Genomic DNA, 22,577 nt, shown 5'->3' on the forward strand with positions numbered 1-22,577 from the left:
ATTGGAGTATGGCATGTATAGACTAGAGGTAGTTTGAATATGTTTTGTGAAGTGTATATTTAGCCATATGATATGGCTTAATTATGGTTGAACTTATGGTTTGATTTTGGTATATGATATGTGACGCAAATTATGCTTATGTGATGTGCATTTGGCTGACCAAATGAAACGGTCAATTTTGGCAAGTTTTGATATGTGTATATTTGTGAAATTGGTAAGTTTATAGTATGTGATTGAATGAATTAAAATAAGGTTATGAAACAAATGTTTAGATATGATTTTGTCTTATGTTTTTGGCATAATTTGGTATGCCTATTAAGCATGTAATTGGTTGATAATGTTATGGCATGATTGGTGTATGTATTGCTTGTGAAATGGATGAACTTTTGGTATGCAATTGATACTTATTTGTTGCTTGTAGGGAGGACCCTTAATGGGTGGCATTTTGGCCTTGTAAATGGCCTATTTTTGCCCACACGAGCAGAGACAAGGGTGTGTGTCTCAGCTATGTTGCTCGAGGGCCATTTCGAAATGAGCCTGGGTAGACCACACAGTCGCACACACGGGCATGTGCAAGGCCGTGTGGCCAAGTCAGTTTTGAGCATGGGCGAGTGACTGACCGTGTGGAAAAGTCAGTATGTATGCCCTGTTTTGACACGACCCAGACACACGGGCGTGTCTAAAGTCATGTGAGGCACACGACCTATTCACACAGGTGTGTGACCTGTACAACTTTGAAAAATGTCTAAGTTTTAAATTTTTTTTGTATGAACTTAGTTTAGTCCCGGCCTCTTTCTATAGCATGTTTAAGGTCACGTTGACCTATGTAAGGGAATCTATAATGATTTATGATTATGTGTGAATTATTTGTGAAATGTTTCGATTTTTCTTGTAACGCCTTTAACCCTAGTCCGGTGATGGATATGGGTTAGGGGTGTTACAAATACTAAGTAATTGTTTAAAAAATTAACGAAATATGTGAATATGAAATTAGGACATAGAAATTATTAATATGTGATTTTATGCTTTATTATATAGTTTTCATGCATAAAATGGCTTATTTTATATTGATTTGAGCATATTATATTTTAAAGACATAAAATAGGCCATACATGATTAAATTAAATAATAAAATATAAAATTATATTTAATAATTTATTTTAAAATAATTCATTAATAATTTGTGTTTTGATTAATTATTTAAATTGATTAAATTTTATTCTTTCGTCCTTTAGCTTATTAAATTATTTTGAACAGGTCTGATTGCTTTGTTAGATTACAAAACCATCCAAATTGAAGACCAAGTCAAGCCAAATTCAACTACACATGGCTATTCCTTTAAGCCACTTTTTGGTTTAATTACACGAGGTCTTTGGATTGTTGATGAAAATAAAGATTTGCACGAAGATTTACTATTGACCGATATTGACCGAGTCTTAGTCCTAAGTTATTATGGCATTTAATTTGCTTAAAAATCAAGCAAAATCAGCTCAAATTCCACTAATTGTGTCCCTCCATCCAAGGAAAAGATTTGAAGAGACTAAACCTAGCTATTTTTCGCAAACTACCCACCTCTATTCACCTATAAATATGACCCCTTCATTCCCTCATTCATAATTCATAATTCATAATTCATCATCCCTCATCATTCATCATTCTCTCTTATCCCCAAATTCTCTTAGCCTTTTCCATTACCCACGCTTAGCATCATCTCTTCTTAGAGATTTTCGCTATTAAGCCTCTTAAAGAGCCCTTGGTAGGCCACCTTGGAAAGCCATCAGCAAAGGACCAAAGCAAAGAAGCGAAAAAGCCTAGTCAATCAGAGTCTTGGGTGACAACCACTTTGATTTGGGTTTAATCTTTCCTTTCTTTAAGTTAATCTGAAAATGTTTGCTATGTGTTCTTTGTTCTTGTTTACAACAATGTTAGCTTAATTTTATTTAAGCTAGGATGATTGCTTTGGTTAAATAATATTTATTTGATTCATGCTTATAATGTTTGTGCCTCAATCAATCATGTTTTCAATTAAAATCAAGTTTGTATTTTGTTCAAACGTGATGCACCTGAATTAGCTAAGTCATCCTAACTAGATGATGACTAATTGATGCATAATTGAAATGTGCATGCTTAATATAGATCCTAACTCGATTAAATTGCAGGTTGCATAACAACTCTAACCAAGCTTTGTTATGGTTTTTATATTTGTGTGACTAAACTGTTTCAAACCTAACACGTCCCTGTTACCTCACACGAATACTAAGAAACCCTTAGTAAATAAGGATCAGTAAATGCGTATTTACTAAGAAAAGGATTCCAAAAGGACCTAATGTGGTTTCCAAACGCATGAAAGATCGAGTTGCCATGGAATGTTTTTCCAAATGTTATTAAGCATGTTGATAATAAGTTGAGTTTAATTAAAGTAATTGTCCTAGTTTATTTATGTTACAATTGTTGCAAATTGTGTTTAATTTTGCTAAAATCTATTTCATTCATATAGTTTGCATACTTAGGATAATTTACAATAGGGATTATTGCATTTATTTTAATATATTTTAATCATCACTTCTCAACTATATTGTGTTTTTATTTACCAAATTGTTAATATAATTTTACAAATTAGGTGACTTAACACAAATACAATCTCTGTGGAAATGATAACTCGATACTTACTTATTACTTGATAACGACTATGTACACTTGCACAAATCTACGCGTTACAAGTTTTTGGTGCTATTGCCGGGGATTGTTAACCGTTGCCATAGTCATTTTTTTATGAAATTATTTACTTTCAATTTGGTTTATTTCTAACATTACTAAATTATTCTTTTTAATTTTGTGATTTTATTTTCAAGTGTTTATAAGCATAGATTGGATTATCGATTTACTCCCTGTAAACCCTGAAATTGAGCGAACTTTCAAACAAAGAAGACGTGAACAAACAAAAAGCTCAAAGACAAGTTGAGATGGATCTTGGAAATTAGAATCAAGACAAAGGTAATAAGCTGATCATGTATGAAATCCCATCCTAATTACCAATGATAGGGATCAATGCATCAGACAATATGCTGTGCCACTTTTCAGTAAGGTAAATCCAAGAATTAGAAGGCCAGATATTGAGGCAACCCAATTTGAATTGAAACCAGTGATATTTCAAATGCTCCAAATGGTGGGCCAATTCAATGGAATGCCTATGGAAGATCTACATCTCTACCTTTAATTGTTTATGGAGGTGAGTGATTCATTCCAAATAGTCGGTGTGATTAAAGATGTATTAAGGTTGAAGTTGTTTCTGTACTCGTTGGGAGATCGAGCACGAGCATGGCTCAATTCATTGCCACCAAGTTCCATATCTATATATCAAGAATTAGCAGAGAGATTTTTTGTTAAGTATTTTTCGCCTAGCAAAAATGCTAAGTTGAGGAACGAGATTACAACTTTCCAACAATTGGATGATGAGTCTTTGTATGAGGCTTGGGAGCGATTCAAGGAGTTACTTCGTAGGTGTCGTCCTCATAGGATTCCTCATTGTATCCAGTTGAAGACATTCTATAATGGTCTCAATGCACATACAAGCTTGATGGTAGATGCTTTCACGAATGGTGCAATTTTTCCAGGTCTTATAATGAGGCTTATGAGATCATTGATAGGATCACGAGTAATAACTACCAATGGCCAACAAATCGAATATCTTCAGGAAGACGTGTAGTCGGAGTTCATGAAGTTGACGCCCTCACTTCTTTTTCAGCTCGGGTATCGTCTATTTCTCTATTTTAAAATAGTTTCCTACTAATAGTTCTAATAATTTTACAGCTTAGCCACCAAGTCCGTTTGAAGTAGTTCCTTATGTGTACTATGGGGAAGGTCATTCTTTTGAAAATTATCCATCAAATCCTGATTCAGTGTACTATGTGGGGAACCAACATCAAAGTAGGAGTGGACAAGGACCCCAGTCTAACTTCTACAATCCTTCATATCTTAATCATCCTAATTTTTCTTAGAGCAACTAAGGAAATAGACCGAACAACAACTTCTTGCGGCATAGACCTAACCAATCTCAAGGGTTTAATCAGCAAGGTCCAAAATCAACTCAAGCTGAGACATCAAATAGTTTGGAGAACTGGTTGAATGCGTACATTGCAAAGAATGACGCTTTGATCCAAAGCCAAGCAGCAACATTGAAAAATTTGGAAAACCAAATGGGTCAGTTAGCTATAGAACTTCTTAATAGACCGCAAGGAACCTTATCGAGCAATACTGATAGTCCAAGAAATTTGAGTAAAGAACATATCAAGGTAGTGGCATTGCAAAATGGTAAAATTCTAGAACCCCGATTGATTGATGTTGAAGATAGGCCCGTTGAGAAGAATCAACTAGTTGTTGAAATTTCTACACCAAAAGAGTCAGAATTTGCAAAGACTGACAAGGTAAATCCTAACTTAGGGAATTCAAATACTTTAACATCTTCTTTGGATGCAAATTTACCTACTCAGAAGAGTTATCCGATTCAATCGAAAGTTCCATCACGTCTATATCTGTAATGATTGCAGCAACACAAGCAGAAATAAGAGGTGCAATTTAAGAAATTTTTGGATGTTCTGAAGCGGTTACACATCAATATTCCGTTGGTGGAGGCTTTAGAACAAATACCAAATTATGTGAAGTTTATGAAGGATATACTCTATAAGAAGAAACGACTAAGTGAGTATGAGATTGTTGCTTTGACAAAGGAGTGTAGTGTGTTCCTGTAGAGCAAATTGCCACCGAAATTGAAAGACCTAGGATGCTTTACTATACCCTGTAACATTAGTGAATCTTATTGTGATTCAGCTTTGTGTGACTTAGGAGCGAGTATCAACTTGATGCCTAAGTCTATTTTCAAGATTCTAGTGATAGGTGAAGTAAGACCTACAACTGTAACGCTTCAGCTAGCGGATATATCTTTAGCATATCTCGAAGGAAAAAACGAGAATGTTTTTGTAAGAGTCTTAGATCTTGACCCTTTAGAAGATAAAGAATGTGAAGAAAACATGGCTTTGATGGAAGCCAATTCGAGAAATGTTATTCAATCCACACGGTTTGAAATGTTGGAGTTAGAAGTTAGAGAATTTGTGCAACCCAAGTTGTTAATTGAAGAACCACCTAAACTCAAACTAAAGGTACTTCCGTCCCATTCGAGATAAATTTATTTAAGTGACTGTTCCACTTTGCCTATGATTATTTCAGCAAAACTGACGAAAGATCAAAAGGAGCAATTAATTACTATTCTAAAGAAATTTAAGAAAGCAATTGGTTGAACCATAGCTGATATTCAAGGTATAAGTCCTTCTTTTTTCATGCATAAAATTATTTTAGAAGAAGGTGAAAGAGCTCGAATTGGTGGGCAAAGGAGGCTCAATCTTATTATGAAAGAAGTTGTGAGAAAAGAAGTGATCAAATGGTTAGATGTAGGAATCATCTATCCTATTTCAGATAGTTCATGGGTAAGTCCGGTGCAGTGTGTGCCAAAGAAAGGTGGAATCACGATTGTTGAAAATGAGCATAACAAGTTGATTCCAACGAGAACTGTTACTGGTTGGAGAATCTGTATTGATTACAGAAAGTTGAATAAAGCCACTCCGAAGGACCATTTTCTGTTGCCTTTTATGGATCAGATGTTAGATCGACTAGTAGGTAATGATTCTATTATTTTTAGATGGCTATTCGAGATATAATCAAATAGTTGTAGCTCCAGAAAACCAGCATAAAACAACCTTTACTTGTCCATACGGTACATTTACTTTTAGGCGAATGCCTTTTGGTTTATGCAATGCACCTGCAACATTTCAACGATGCATGATGGCAATATTCATACATATGGTTGACAATTTTGTTAAGCTTTTCATGGATATTTTTCTATTTTTGGTAACACTTATGATATTTGTTTGAGTAATTTGGCTAAGGTACTAAAGAGACGAATCTTGTCATTAACAGGTAAAAATGCCATTTTATGTTTAAGGAAAGGATTGTCTTAGGGAATAAAAAATCTCAAAGAGAAGAATTGAAGTCAATAAAGCAAAGGTGGACATAATTGAAAGATTACCAACCCCAATTAATGTGAAAAGAGTCAGAAGTTTCTTAGGCCATGCCGATTTTTACTGAAGGTTTATCAAAGATTTCTTGAAAATTTCTAAACCATTGTGTTTGTTATTAGTGAAAGATTCAGTGTTTGATTTCAACAAAGCATGTTTGGAAGCTTTTGAAGATCTGAAAAATGGTTAATCTTAGCCCCAATAATCGTTACACGCGATTGGAGCTCACTTTTTGAGTTGATGTGCGATGCAAGTGCTTATGCCGTTGGAGTTGTGATGGGTCAAAGAAGAAACAAAGTGTTTCACCCTATTTACTATGCAAGTAGAACTTTGACGGAAGCCCAACATAATTATACGGTAACTAAAAAGGAATTCTTTCCTATATTTTTTGCTTTTGACAAATTCCGCTTATATCTTATTAGTGCCAAAATTACAGTATTTACTGACCATACAACCATTAAATACTTGCTCACGAAGAAAGATGCAAAACCGAGGCTAATTCATTGGATACTATTACTCCAAGAATTTAACCTTGAGATCCAAAATAGAAATAGTGTCGGAAATCAAATAGCTGATTATATGTCGAGGTTAGAACAAGATGAGGTAACTTGATCATTGTGCCTATTAACGAGAATTTCCCAGATGAACACTTATTTGAGGTAAGTCGAATTCATGAAACACCTTAGTTTGCTGATTTTTCCAATTGTCTTGCATATGGAATAATTCCTCGAGAAATGACATACCAACAAAGGAAAAAATTCCTTCATAATAGTCAGTATTATTTTTGGGAAGATCTATTTTTGTTTAAATAATGTGTAGATAATATAATCCGAAAGTGTGTAGCTAAAAGTGAGATTGCTAAGATGTTTTATCATTACCATTCATCTCCAAATGAGGGACACTTTGGTGGTTCACATACTACAGTAAAGATTCTGCAAGCAAGTTTCTTTTGGCCTACACTATTTAAAGACACTTATGCTCATGTAAAGAATTGTGATAAATGCCAAAGGACCGGAAATATATCAAGGAGGAATGAGATGCCCTTGACAAACATTTTGGAGATTGGATTGTCCAACGTATGGGACATTGACATCTTAGTTATTGTGGAATATGTATCCAAGTGGGTTGAAGCTGAAGCATACCCTACAAATGATGCTAAGGTAGTCATGCGATTCCTACATAAGCATGTGTTTACACGATTTGGGACACCAAGAGCTATTATTAGTGATGAAGGTTCTCACTTTGTGAAAAAATGGCTTAAGTGGTTGCTTGACAAATATGATGTGGAGCACAAGATTGCTACTGCCTATCACACCTAATCTAATGGGCAAGTTGAAAGAGTGAACCGTGAAATCAAAGATATTCTTGAAAGGGTAGTACGCCTTAGTAGAAAAAATTGGTCTCGAAGGCTCGATGATGCATTATAGGCCTATTAAACATCATTTAAGACACCGTTAGGAATGACTCCTTATCAGTTAGTCTTTGGAAAGGCATGTCATTTGCCATTAGAGTTGGAGAATAAAGCTCACTAGGCTTTGAAGCAGTTGAACTTTGATCATAAGTAAGGTGGTGAGAGAAGGATGTTACAACTTGATGAGTTGGAAGAGCTGAGGTTGTTTTCCTATGAGAATGCCAAAATGCGTAAAGAAATATCAAAGACATGGCATGATTGTCATATACAGCCTTGCGAGTTTAAAGAAGGTCAAAAGGTTTTGTTGTTTAATTCAAAGTTCAAAGCTATTTCCTTGGAAGCTTAAATCTTGATGGAAAGGAGCCTATACCATATACCGAGTTTATCCTTATGGAGCTATTGAATTATATAATAATTATGGAGTTTATAAATACAGTCTGAGTTTGAGGCCCAATACAGCAAAAAGGAGGGAAAAATCCACACTTTGTTGCCACTCCCATTATTTTCCGCCTAAGTAACCATAATGTAGCTAAATTTTTGCAACATGTTGTCCTAATTCTTCCCTATATAAGCCCCTCTCCATTCCATTAATTTTCATATCCCTCAAAGCAATTTGCTTAAATCCCTAAAAAAATCCTAAATCTCTCTTTTTTGCCGTCAACCTCAAATCTCGAAAGAAACCCTAGTTCTTTTCCCTTTTTTGTCGAAACTATCTACTGCCGCCACAAGAAGATTTCCAAAGCACCGCTATTGCTACCGTAGAATTGCCGTTGTCGCTGTTGCATACCACCATTTTTGTCGCATGCCATTGCCACCACCGCATAATCCTTACCATCACAGGATTTTTTCCAGAGCAAGTCTTTACCACTTTGCCGATTTATTTCTTTTTCCCTTTGTATAGAAACTTTTCCAATTTTCAAGAAAAGATACCATGTCTCGCAAAAGAACCAAATCTTCAAATACTACTCTTGAAAACCCAATTTTAATGGCTGAAGAAGTGAAAGAGAGATTTGATTCAATCTTTAAGCATCAACCAATGATGCCAGAAAAAGGTTTTGACTTGAAGAGCAATGATTTGATGGTTATTCCTATACCGATTAGAAAGAAAATCAATGTCTTAAGTGAGAACAATTTTGTGATGCTAATTCACTTCCAGATGATGAACTAGTTTGAGAACTCTATGCTAGCTTGACTACGCAAGATGCTACTAAAGTCATCGTTCAAAAGAAAAATGTACCTCTTACTTCTAAGTCCATCAATGATTTGTTTAACTTACTTGATGTTGAAGAAGATGAGTACTACCCTATGATAAACAACATCAATTAGGATTTTCTTCAACAAGTGCTTGATGTTGTGACAAATCCGGGATCCCAATGGATTATAAGAAAGTATAGGGGTCATTCTTGTTGAGGGGAATACTTAAAAACAACAGCAAATGTATGATTTTATTTTGTTAAGTACAGTTTTATGCCTATCTCACATAGTTCCACCATCTTGATAGAACAAATGCTTTTGTTATATGCAATCTTGACAGAAAAGTTCATTAATGTTGGGAAAATTATTCTCAAGGAGATTCATGATTGTGCTAAAAAGAAGACAGGAAGTGCTTATTTCCCATTATTAATCACTTCATTTTACTTAAGGGCCCGTGTTAAAACACAAGCAAATCTAAAGGGGTAATATGTTCAAGGGTGCATTGCAAATCATGATCTTGAAAGGTTAGTAGAGAAGGTACATGAGCTGAATCAAGACGAGTAAGAAGAGCCAACTGAGCCAGATACTGATGAGTCAACAAATGAAATAGAAACTGCAGCTAATTCAGTTGTAGACACTAAAGAAGAAGAATCTGACAAGGAACCGAATAGTCCTAAACCAGTTGAAGGATCTGCAACCGCTGAACCAGAGGTTGAGCCAGAAAAGGAAATAGTCAAGCTAAGTGTTGAACCTGAATCTACAACTTCAATGCCAACTTCTGTAAGTGCTTCAAAGAAATCAAAGTTGTCAATTATGATGGATATGTGCAAGTTCATGCACAACCAACAACAAACTTACTTGAAATATGCAAAAATTAGAGATGACTCAATTCGAAATACTTGTAAGAATATCTCTAATAATTTTGTTCTTGAGTTCTGAGATGCTATCTTTGAGACATGGACTAAAGACACTGACTATGCACGAGAACATGGTGCTGAAGAAGACAAAGGGAATGAGTCAGAAAAATAAAATAGGGATTCTTGTCTTGTTATTTATTTAATCATTTTTAGGTCTTTAAGAATTTCTTTCTTTCATAATTAGGATTTAATTTCTACAGAATAAAACATAGCAAGCATGAATAAACTTAACACTTCTTTAGAAAGAAAAAGAATAAGTGATGTGGTAATGGGAATGAAAATTTCTAGGATTGGGTTATTAGGAAAGACTTGGTATTTAAGTAGTCTTAATGACTCACCTCTCTTTCTTTTCAATCAGGTTTCATTCATTACTTTGTTCTTGCAATAAGGACATTACTTCTTTTTAAAGGGGGGTAAGGCAAATAAATTTTTAAAATTTTTAAAATTTTCATGTATGTTTCAATCATTTCTTTTATGAGTATGTTTTAATAAATGAATGAGTAGAGATATTTTTTGTTAATGAGATAGTTTGTATGCAAGTATGAATGATGATTTTATCTGAGTGAAAGTATGTTATCATGAAGAATGGAATGCTTGTATGATCTAGCCTTAGTAATGTCTGCCATGAAAACTTAGTTTCTTTTGAGATTAGACATGCATTAAGGTTTATATCTTTAGAATTGACTTAGTAACATTCTTGAGGTGAAATCCTAGGGGACATAAAAATCTAAAATGTTATAGGCACTATTTCTTTAGATTGTTTGAGGCTTTTCAAGCCAACCCTGTAACAGCCTGATATAGACCCTAGTTGGAACAGTGGTTTTGGGACCACGAATTTAAGACAGAAAAATATTTAAAAATTATTTTCTATTTTTTTGCATGAATTTATATCTGTTAAATTTTCGTGATTTAATTTTGTTGTTTGAGTGTCCGATTAAATAAAAAGACTTAATCCCGTTAAATGAAAATTTGGTGGTTAATTGTAAAATGGGCCGAATAGTGGCTGTTCTTTAATGTGGAGGATTTATGTTGCAATTATATTATTGACAAATTGAATGGAAGGTATTAGGCATATATTATAGAGTTTTTATATTATTTCATTAAGGTTATATTTGTAAATTAAACATTAGTTAATATAAGATATAATATATAATAAAACATAAGAAAATAAAGCCATTATTTTGTGTTCATAATATGTTCTTGCCAAAAAAAAAAAGAAAAGAAAAAGAATCCTAGGTTTGGCCACCTTCCAAGCTTGATTCAAGGTTCGTTTTTACTTGGTTTTTGATAATTTTTACGTTTTTGAGATCGTTGCTCCGAGTACTAGTAAACTCATGCTTGAATTTTTTATTTTGGTGAATATTTTGAGTTATGCCATTGTTGAAAGCTTGTGATTTTTGTTGTTTGATGATGAAATATGAAAGATATGTTTTGGATTAACATGTTTTGTATTGGACTTTTTGATGATTTTGAGTAATTAGAACTAAATTGCAAAAATAATAAATTGAGGGGCTAAAATGTTAAATAAATGAAATATATGGACTTGTATGGACACTTGGAACATACGTCCAAACTTGGGTATATTTAAATTTTGCATAGTTTGTGTTTTGTGCAATAGGGACTAAATTGTAAAAAGTGTAAAATCTCAGGGGTAAAATGGTAATTTTCCTATTTATGTGTTTTTGGACTAAATTGAATGAAAATATGTTTGAATGAGTTTAATTTGAATATGTTTAGATCAAGAACCAAAGAAATCAGATTTGGACCGGGGGAAAACGAAAGTTGTTGACTAGTCGTTCTGTTCTGTTTTACATCGTCCGAGGTAAGTTTATAAGCAAATAGACGTACTTAATTTTAATTAAATGAAAATTATACATGCTAAAATAGAAAATGTGAGTACTTATATGCATTAGCCAAATGTGAGTAAGCTTGGAAATTATATTTCTGAATTCGTTTCGACCGAGTTACAACATCCGAAAGCCCCTATGAACCTTAGGAATAGCTAGGATACATATGTCATGACATAGGATTCCGATATGTGATGTGCGAGTAAGACCATGGCATCGATATGTGATTCCGATATTTGTGTGCGAGTAAGACCCTGTCTGGGACAGTGACATCGATATGTGATTACATGTAAGATCACGTCTAGGACGTTGGCATTGTATGATATATGTGTGATTATCCAAGTGCCCTATCCAATTTCGAGTGGTTCATCAGGCAAAAGTAAGTGGTGATCGAATGTGTAAAATGTGTTTAAATGGCCAGGTATGAATTAGCTTGTTGTCTACATGAAATAAGGTAAGTAAGTAACTTGATATTTGTTACAAATTGTGTGTGATGCAAATGAAGAATATATGTGAATTTGGTAAGTGTACTCGGCCTTGTGAATATTATTGAAATGAATCTTAACTTTGTGCACATATGATCATGTGTTTTCGGCCACATAACTAGTATATGTATATGAAATTATATTTTGATATATGAGCTTATGTATTTGAGTGTATGTGGACTAGGTTTTATAATGACTATTTGGCTTGGGAAGTTGAATAATAATATGCTAAATTGACTATATGAGCATTCGGCCAAGGTAGAAATTATGTATGAAATTGTAGTATTTATTGAAATTGTAAGTTTGAGTCTAAGTATGGTAATGTTAATGTAATTCAATTTGGTTTAAAATGAGTTGATTATATCATTGGGTTGTTTATTTGTTTATGACTTACTAAGCTATGATAGCTTACTCTGTGTGTTCATGTTTACTCTATTTTATAGATTTTGAACTCAAGTTACGAGCTCGGGGATCATCAGTAAAGGCTATCACACTATCGACTACCTTCGGCATCTTTATAAGTGAATTTTCAAATCTATGGCATGTATAGGCTGGACTATGTTTTGAATGTTGGATTTTGGTTATGTGTAATTTAAGCCATGCGAAAATGGCTTAATTTTTATGTTTGAATTTGGTTATGCTGCTTATGGTTTATATGTATCTTGGTTATAATGTGATGTACTATGAATGCATAGTATTTTTGGTAGGTATTATATGTTTGATGTGGTTGATGACTTTGGATATACATAAGTATGGGTCGACTAAGGTTATGTAAGGGTAGGAGTACAAGTGACTTTGATTATTTTATTGATTTATTTGTCTTGTGAATTGTCCTGGAGACAACAAATGATGTGCCTTTATAATCGGCTAGTGATGGATAAAGTATATATACCTATGCTTATGACATGTTATTTGTGGTTTGGCATTTAAAAGTCAAGTTGTTAGTGACATAATTGATTATTATATGTGCTAAATATATATAAGGTAACAATTTGGCTTTGGTGTGTGGTTCATTTAATAAGTATGTGAATTGATAACGTGTGACCGATTTAGATTATGTTTAACAACCGAATAAAGGATTAGTTAATAGAGTGAAATATGTTTGCACCTCTTATATGCTGGTTGTTTACTGAACCATAAATGTGACTTATTATAAAGCTTAATCCGAATGTGATTAAATGACTATATATATGGATTCGAATGGATGCATTAACTTGTATTAATGTATGAAATACGAAATTCTTGTTGACTAACATGGTAATGTCACATAAATGAATGACAAGTTTGGTTTTGAAATTTGTTTCATTTGAAGTACAACATGTATGTATGCAAGACATCTATAAAAAAAATTAGGTTTGATATTCAATTAATGAAGTTATTGATTTGTTATATGTTCTATATATATAAATATATAAATTATTTTGATATATATGCTGAATTATGTTTTAATTATGTTATCATATGAATGATATGAATTTTAAGATTTGATATTTGATAATGATATGAACATTAATGTAATTAAATTTCGAATTGTAAAATGTAATGTATATTTGTATGGATCATGATATGATTGGTAATACTTCATAACCCTAATCCGGCGATGGATACGGGTTAGGGGTGTTACAAATCCCATGATATTAGACCCTTAAAAATGTAATTTTTAGCTTAAAGGCCTGTTTATTGCAATAAACCTACATTATAAGCCAATTACCATCTTTTTAAGTTATCCTAATCTTTTGCACCCATCTTAACTAAGGTTTTCTTGGTAATCAACAATTGAGGAAATTTTCAGAAAGATCTATGTGCTCATGGTTAAAAAAAAAGTGAAGAAAAGTTTACTCAGTCTCCAAAAAGGAAAAATGTATGAGCTTGAGTCCAAAATAAGTTTGAGGGTATTCCAAAGGCTCACTTAAAGAGAAAGGTTGTATTACGATAAGTCCTAGACAAAGTTAAAGGTTAAGATATTTAAAACTGAAATGTCCCATCTCTTAAAATCCCTACCTTTAATTGAGCCCCATTACAACCTTATAAGAGACCTATTGATTTGATGATTATGTCACCTACATTTGTGGAGAGGAAATCGTAAGTTCAACATATGAAGATCATAAATAAGCCTTATGATTGTTTGCTTAATTAATAAGAAATTATCTTGAATGAAGAATGTTATCTGTTGCTGTGACATACATACAAACTATGATTCATGTTTGCATATAAATTACTTGTTAATAAAAAAGATCGATGAGCATGAAGTTATTAATGCATGATTATGGGACAAAGATTGATGTTGCTTACACAATTAGCAATTTTGCCTTAGCAAGACCTTTTGTTGTAAAGAAACATTACTCAGGATGAGCAATGATTTAAGTTTGATGGTGTGCAAACTAAAATATATATAGGATTTTTCCTATGTAATTTATCATCTTTTACTTAAATTCGTTGTTAAAACTAAGTAATTGTTTAATAAATTAATGAAATATGTGAAAATATAAAATTAGGACATAGAAATTATTAAAATATGATTTTATGCTTTATTATATAGTTTTCATGCATAAAATGGCTTATTTTATATTGATTTGAGCATATTATATTTTTAAGACATAAATGGGCCACACATAATTAAATTAAATAATAAAATATAAAACTATATTTAATAATTCATTTTAAAATATTTCATTAATAATTTGGGTTTTAATTAATTATTTAAATTGGTTAAATTTTATTCTTTGGTCCTTTAAATTATTAATTTATTTTGGATAGGTTTGATAGCTTTGTTGGATTACAAAATCGTCCAAATTGAAAACCAAGTCAACCCAAATTCGACTACACATGGCTGTTCTTTTAAGCCACTTTTTGGTTTAATTACACAAGGTCCTTGTATTGTTGAAGAAATTAGAGATTTGCCCAAAGATTTACGATTGACCGAGTCTTAGTCCTGAGTCATTATGGCATTTAATTTGCTTAAAAATCAAGGAAAATCAGCTCAAATTCCACTAATTGTGGCCGACCATCCAAGGAAGAGATTTGAAGAGACTAAACCTAGCTATTTTTAGCAAACTACCCATCTCTCTTCACCTATAAATATGACCCTTTCATTCCCTCATCATTCATCATTCATCATTCTCTCTTCTCTCGAAATTCTCTTAGCCTTTTCAATTCCCCATGCCTAGCATAGTCTCTTCATAGAGATTTTAGCAATTAGGCCTTTTAAAGAGCCCTTGGTCGGCCACCTTGGAGCCATTAGCAAAGGAGCAAAGCAAAGAAGCGAAGGAGCCTAGTCAGTCAGAGTCTTGGGTCAACCACTTTGATTTGGGTTTAATCTTTCCTTTATTTAATTTAATCTGAAAATGTTTGCTATGTGTTCTATGTTCTTGTTTTCAACAATGTTAGCTTAATTTTATTTAAGCTATGATGATTTCTTTGATTAAATAATATTTATTTGATTCATGCTTATAATGTTTGTGTCCCAATCGATCATGTTTTCAATTAAAATCAAGTCTGTATTTCATTCATACGTGATTGAAATACACCTGAATTAGCTGAGAGATCCTAACCAGACAACAGCTAATGGACGCATAATTGAAATGTGCATGCTCAATTTAGATCCAAACCCAATTTAATTGTAGGTTGCATAACAACTCTAATCAAGTTCTGTTATCTGCATAGTTTTTAGATTTGTGTGATTAAACTGTTTAAAACCAAACACGTCCCTGTTACCTCACACGAATACTAAGAAACCCTTAGTAAAGAAGGATCACTAAAATACATATTTACTAAGTAAAGGATTCCGAAAGGACCTAACATGGTTTCCAAACTCATGAAAGATCGAGTTGCCATGGAATGTTTTTCTGAATGTTATTAAGCATGTTGATAATAAGATGAGTTTAATTAAAGTAATTGTCCTAGTTTATTTATGTTATAATTGTTACAAATTGTGTTTAATTTTGCTAACATCTATTTTATTCATATAGTTTGCATACTTAGGAGAATTTGCAATGGGAATCATTACATTTATTTTAATATATTTTAATCATTAGTTCTCAACTATATTGTGTTTTGATTTACCAAATTGTCAATATTATTTTACAAATTAGGTGACTTAAGCACAAATACAATCCTTGTGGAGACGATAACTCGATACTTACTTATTACTTAATAACGACTTTGTACACTTGCACAAACCTACGTGTTACAATGAGTAAATAAGATGATATGTTCTTTTTCATCTTTTAATTAATTAATTTATTTCAAATTCCAATTTAGTCCTTGCCCTTTTTCTTAATTTTCATGGATGAGTCACCAAAATATCTACAAACTTTTCTTTAATGGTCTAATTACCTTATAAGGACCTATAGTTTCTAATTCCATAGCTATTTAGTCAATGTAGCTACTAGAATTCAACTTTTGTATTTTATACGATTTAGTCCTTATCGTAATTAAGCACATAATCAATAAATTTTTCTTATCAGAATTTTCACATGACATCTCTAACAGATTACGGAACATGTAATAAAATAAAAATAAATTTTATTTTCGAATCAGATTAGTGGTCCCGAAACCATTGTTCCGATTTCACTAAAAAATGGGCTGTTACAATAAGATTGTTTTTCTATTCATTTTGCTATAGCTTAATTAGTATAGTTCATAGTGATAACTCAACCATTTTAATCCATTCTGATCCTTATGGAGACGATATCACTTATCACTTTATTACTTGGTTTGATGTGTATACTTGCACATTCACATTACATATTCACACGCGATAAGTTTTTGGTGATGTTGCCGGAGATCAGCTATTTGGTGAAATTTGGTTGTTATTATCTATTTAATTTTGTTAGTATTAGCTTAGTTAGTTGTTTTTTATTCTTTTTCAGGTTTGCTGGTAGTTTATGAGTAGAGGTATTCATGAGAATGAAGAGTATTGTATTTACCTGGAAATTGAGAGAACTTTGACGAGAAAGAGAAAAGAATTGTGAGAAATAGCAAGGATAGGAAATGATCCAAGCAGAGAAGACCCATTACAACTGAATGGTAGGGATGCTGATATTCCTCATGTGATAGATGATAGAGACAGACCAATTAAAGAACATGTAGTGCGAATCTTAGATGATTTGAATACAGGATTGTTAGGCCACATATTCAAACTTAACATTTTGAGTTGAAATGAGTGATGTTTCAAATGCTACAAACAGTAGGATAGTTCAGTGGATTACCTACTGAAGATCCATGGTTGTATTTAAGACTCTTTTTGGAGGTCTGTGATTCATTCAGGCAATAGGGTGTTCCTGAAGAGGCCCTAAGACTCAAGCTATTTCCTTATTCATTGAGATATCATGCTAGAGCATGGTTGAATGCTTTACCGTCAGGAATGGTGGCATCTTGGAATGAACTTAATCAGAGGTTTCTATTAAGGTACAGTCCTCCAAATATGAACGCCAAATTAAGGAATGATATTACCTTTTTTTGACAATCTGGGGATGAAACATTGTATAAAGCTTGGGAACAATTCAAGGAATTAATTAGAAAATGCCTGATACATGGTTTCCAACACTGGACATAGATGGAAATGTTTTACAGTGGATTAAATGTACATACAAGAATGATAATTGATGCATCTGCCAATGGCACTTAGCTAGATAAATCGTATAATGAGGCATATGAGATTCTGGAAAGGATAGCCAACAATGATTATCAATATCTGACTATAAGAGTAGGAATTGGCAGAAAAGTTGCTGGAGCTATGGAGTTTAATGCGATCACTTCATTAACAGCTCAGGTTTCATCCTTAACTAATATGATTAAAATAATGAACAGGCCAGTTGTAGTGTAGGAAATGAAAGTAGTCAAGCTAACATGTGTTTATTGTGGAGAAGATCACGTTTTTGATGAATTCCCATCGAACCCAGCCTCAGTATATTAGATAGGAAATTTCAATCGAAATAATAACCCATATTCCAATACATATATACCAATTTCAATTGGAGTAATCAAGGGGTGGGAAATTCCAGTAATGATGTTCGATAGAATGTCACAAGTTCACTACCAGGATATAATCAATCCATGCCATGACAAAATGTTCAGCAAAGTTTAGCATCATCTTCTTCATCTATGGAAGCATTGTTGAAGGAATACAAGGCCAAGAATGATGTTGTAATTGAGAGTCAATGTACCACCACTAACCCTATCCATCGTCGGTCTAGGGTTAAGAGGTATTACTAGACATATTGGAATATTTCACATTCATTTCACAATCATTACAGTAACATAGTCACACATCATTACAGAATCCCTTATATAGGTCAACAAGACCTTAAACATGCTTTAGAAAGGGGTCGGGACTAAACCGGACACATACAAAGTTTTTCAAAACTTAAACATTTTTCAAAGTTATAATGGTCACATGCCCGTGTCAATAGGCCGTGTGCTTCACACGGCATTAGACACGCCCGTATGTCTATGCCATGGCAAAATAGGGCATACATACTAACTTGTCCACACGGCCACAAAACACGCCTGTGTGCCAGGCTGTGCCAGTCACACGCCCGTGTGCCTAGCCTGTGTTCAAAATTGACTTGGCCACACGGTCTAGCACACGCCCGTGTGTGCGACCGTATGGTCTGTCCAGTCTCATTTCAAGATGGCCCTCGAGCAACACAGCTGAGACACACGCCCGTATCTCAGCCCGTGTGGGCAAAAAATAGGCCATTTACAAGGCCAATGTGCAACCCATTTTGGGCCATCCCTACAAGCATCAAAACCAAAATATTTTATACCAAATTTTCAATCAATTCACAACCAAATATAAACCATTCATTCAATATCATTATCAAAAAATTTCATCCTCAATATTCAAACTAAAACATATAAAATCCTAAGCCAAAGTCATACCAAATATGAGTTTCATAACCTCAATTCATTTCATTCAATCTCATGCCATAAACTTACCAATTCCTCAAATAAGCATATATCAAAACTTACCAAATTGACCAATTCACTTGGTCATTCATGAACATATCATATTAACCATAATGCATCACATAGTTTATAGCCATAATTCATTCTTATACACAACCAAATCCAAGCCATATCACACGGCTAGATATACACAATACAAAACATAATCAAATACTTCTAGCCTATACATGCCATACTTTAATATTCACATTTTCAAGAGGTACCAAAATAGAGTTCGATAGTGTGGTGATGATCCTTGGCGATCCCCAAGCTTCTGGTAGCTTCGATATCTATAAAACAGTTGAAAACACGCAAAAATTAAGCTTCCAAAAGCTTAGTAAGCCATATACAAATAAACGTAACACATAACATCAATCTAGATCAATTCATTCATATAACTCAAGGAAAAATACATTCACATAGCCATATGTCTCTTATAGTTCATTTGATCATGATTCACATATATATATCCTATCACATTCTCATTGCAACTCATACTTATATCATATGTTCACAAAGGTACATGTACTTACCTTTCATTGTCAAACATGGTATAATATTCAAATGTACCTAAATCAGATACACATTCTCATAGTCATCCATTTTCTCAGAATGCCCATTGAACCGTTCGGAATCAATAAGGATACTCGGATAGCTCAGAAAGCTCATACAATGCCAACGTCCCAGACATGGTCTTACATGTAATCAAATATCGATGCCACTGTTCCAAACAGGGTCTTACACGAAATCAAATACGATGTTGATGTCCTAGACATGGTCTTACACATAAATCATAAGTCGATGCCAATGTCTCAGACGTGGTCTTACACGAAATCACATATCAAAAATCCTATGTAATGACAAATGTATCCTAACTATTCCTATAGTTCGTATGGGGCTTTCCGGAGGTCGTCAGATTATCAGAACTTTGTCGGATATCCCATATTTAGCTCTTATATAGTAGTTCATCACAGTTCAATATCATATAAACATAAATAAATCAACTCAAATGCATTTATTTGTATATTGACTTACCTCGCACAGATCTGAATGAATGGAATCGACTACTCAACAACTTTCGACTTTCCCTGGTCTAATTTTGTTTTCTTTGGTTCTTGATCTAAACACATTCAAATTTGACTTATTCAATCACACATTCATTCAAACCAATGCATATACACACATTTAGGGCATTTTACAAATTAGCCCTCACATTTTCGAATTTGACTTAGTCAATCACACATTCATTCAAATCAATGCATTTACACATTCAATGATAAAATTTTCATACAAAACTTTCACACATTCTTAAACACTTACTACAAACATGAAACATAATATTAAATTATTTTTCTGACTCAAATTTGTGGTCTTGAAACCACTATTCCAACTAGGGTCTAAACTGGGTTGTTACAACTCTCCCCCTCAGGGATTTTCGTCCCTGAAAATCTTACCGTTGAACAAATTCAGATATTACTGTCTCATAGCATCTTTAGGCTCCCATGTAGCCTCTTTAATACCGTGTCGATGCCACAATACTTTTACTAATGGAATTTTCTTATTTTCAATTCTTTAACCTCACGAGCTAATATACGGATCAGTTCTTCTTCACAGGTCATATAAGACTGAATCTCAATCTGGGACGGAGTAATCACATGTGAGGGATCGATTCTGTATCGTCGAAGCATTGATACGTGAAGCACGTTATAGATCTTTTCTAGGTAAGATGGTAACAGCAGTCCATAAGCAACCGGCCCGATACGCTCAATAATCTCATACGGCCTGATGAATCTCAGACTCAATTTGCCTATTCTACCAAATCGAAGTACTTTCTTCCACAGAGATCCTTTTGAAAATACTTTATCGTCGATCTCAAATTCAACATCTTTTCGTTTCAAATCTGCATATGATTTCTAACTATCAGAAGCTGCTTTCAAACTATCTCGGATCACTTTTTCTTTTTGTTTAATCTCTTTAATCAATTCAACCCCGTGAATCTTATTCTCACTTAAGTCAGTCCAATACAAAGGTGTTCTGCATTTTCTAACATATAAGGCTTCGTACGGTGCCATTTTAATACTCGATTGAAAACTATTATTGTATGCGAATTCAATCAATGGCACATACTGTTCCCACGTACCTTCAAACTCAAGAATGCAACATCTCAACATATTCTCAAGAATCTAAATAATCTACTCGGATTGACCATCCGTCTACGGATGAAAACCAATACTGAAATGCAATTTCATACCTAAAGCCTCTTGTAGTTTCTTCTAGAATCGCGAAGTAAATCTCAAATCTCTATCTGACACAATAGACAATGGCACCTCGTACAATCTCACAATATCAGAAATGTATAACTCAGCTAATTTATTAAGCGAGTAATCAGATTGTATCAAAATAAAATGAGCTGATTTTGTCAATCGATCAACTACAACTAAAATCACATCTTTCTTTCTCAAGATGAAGGCAAACCCGAAACAACATCCATCGTCACTCTATCCCACTTGCATTCGAGAATCATAATTGGTTGTAACAAATCGAATGACACTTGATGTTTAGCTTTAACTTGTTGACAGATCAAACATTTTGAAACAAAGTCAGAGATATCTCTTTTCATTCCACACCACCAGTAATGTTGTTTCAAATCATTATACATTTTCATACTTCCCGGAAGTACAGATAACCGACTACAATGTGCTTCATTCAAAATCATCCGAATTAACTCTAAATTTCTCAGCACACAAATTCGGCTTCTGAATCTTAAACAATCATAAGCATCAATTGTAAATTCTGAATCAGAATTCATTTCACACTGAGCTCGTTTTGCTATTATCTCATTATCAACTTTTTGAGCTTCAATAATCTGTTGTAAAAACAATGATATCGCTTTCAATTCGGCTAATACCGAACCACCATCGGACAGAACCAAATGAGCATTCATCACACGTAAAGCAAACAATGATTTCTGACTCAAAGCATCAGCAACAACATTTACTTTTCCCGGATGATAGTCAATCACTAATTCATATTTTTTAAGCAGTTCTAACCATCTTCTCTGATACAGGTTCAAATCTTTCTGAGTCATCAGATATTTCAAACTTTTATGATCAGAATAAACATGACATTTCTCACCAAACAGATAGTGGCACCAAATCTTCAAAGCAAACACAATAGCTGCCAATTCCAGATTATTTGTTGGATAGTTCTTTTCATGCGGCTTCAATTGTCTCGAAGCATAAGCTATGACTTTGCCTTTCTGCATCAAAATGCAACCTAGACCATTCAACAATGCATCACTATAGATCACAGATTCTTTACCCAATTTTGGTTGTTCTCACATCGGAGCTTCTGTCAATAGGGCTTTCAACTGATCAAAGCTTTTCTGACACCTTTCAAACCATTCAAATTTCACATCTTTCTAAAGCAATTTCGTTAGCAAAGTTACAATCATTGAAAATCCTTTTACAAGCCTTCGATAATAACCTGTAAGTCCCAAAAAACTGCGGACTTCAAAAACATTTTTTGGAGGCTTCCAATCTAAGATAGCTGAAATTTTGCTCGAATCAGCTCAGATACCTGATGCTGACACGATATGGCCTAGAAAACTAACTTCTCGTAACCAAAATTCACATTTGCTAAACTTTGCATACAGTAGCTTATCTCGCAAAGGTTGTAGCACTATTATTAGATGCCTAGCATGT

The 22,577-nt window shown here is 33.6% G+C and overlaps 2 non-coding genes across 2 annotated transcripts; both read right to left on the reverse strand.

Moving 5' to 3' along the window:
* Positions 1 to 3,412: 3,412 nt before the first annotated feature.
* LOC128281108 (small nucleolar RNA R71) lies at positions 3,413 to 3,519 on the reverse strand. The gene has a single exon (XR_008271323.1). It is a non-coding gene; the product is annotated as a small nucleolar RNA R71 (small nucleolar RNA).
* Positions 3,520 to 17,356: 13,837 nt separating this feature from the next.
* On the reverse strand, positions 17,357 to 17,463 carry LOC128281203 (small nucleolar RNA R71). Its single transcript, XR_008271416.1, has one exon. It is a non-coding gene; the product is annotated as a small nucleolar RNA R71 (small nucleolar RNA).
* Positions 17,464 to 22,577: the final 5,114 nt, after the last annotated feature.

This window comes from Gossypium arboreum, chromosome 9 (genome assembly GCF_025698485.1).
Source record: "Gossypium arboreum isolate Shixiya-1 chromosome 9, ASM2569848v2, whole genome shotgun sequence".
In the NCBI taxonomy this organism is placed as follows: Eukaryota; Viridiplantae; Streptophyta; class Magnoliopsida; order Malvales; family Malvaceae; genus Gossypium; species Gossypium arboreum.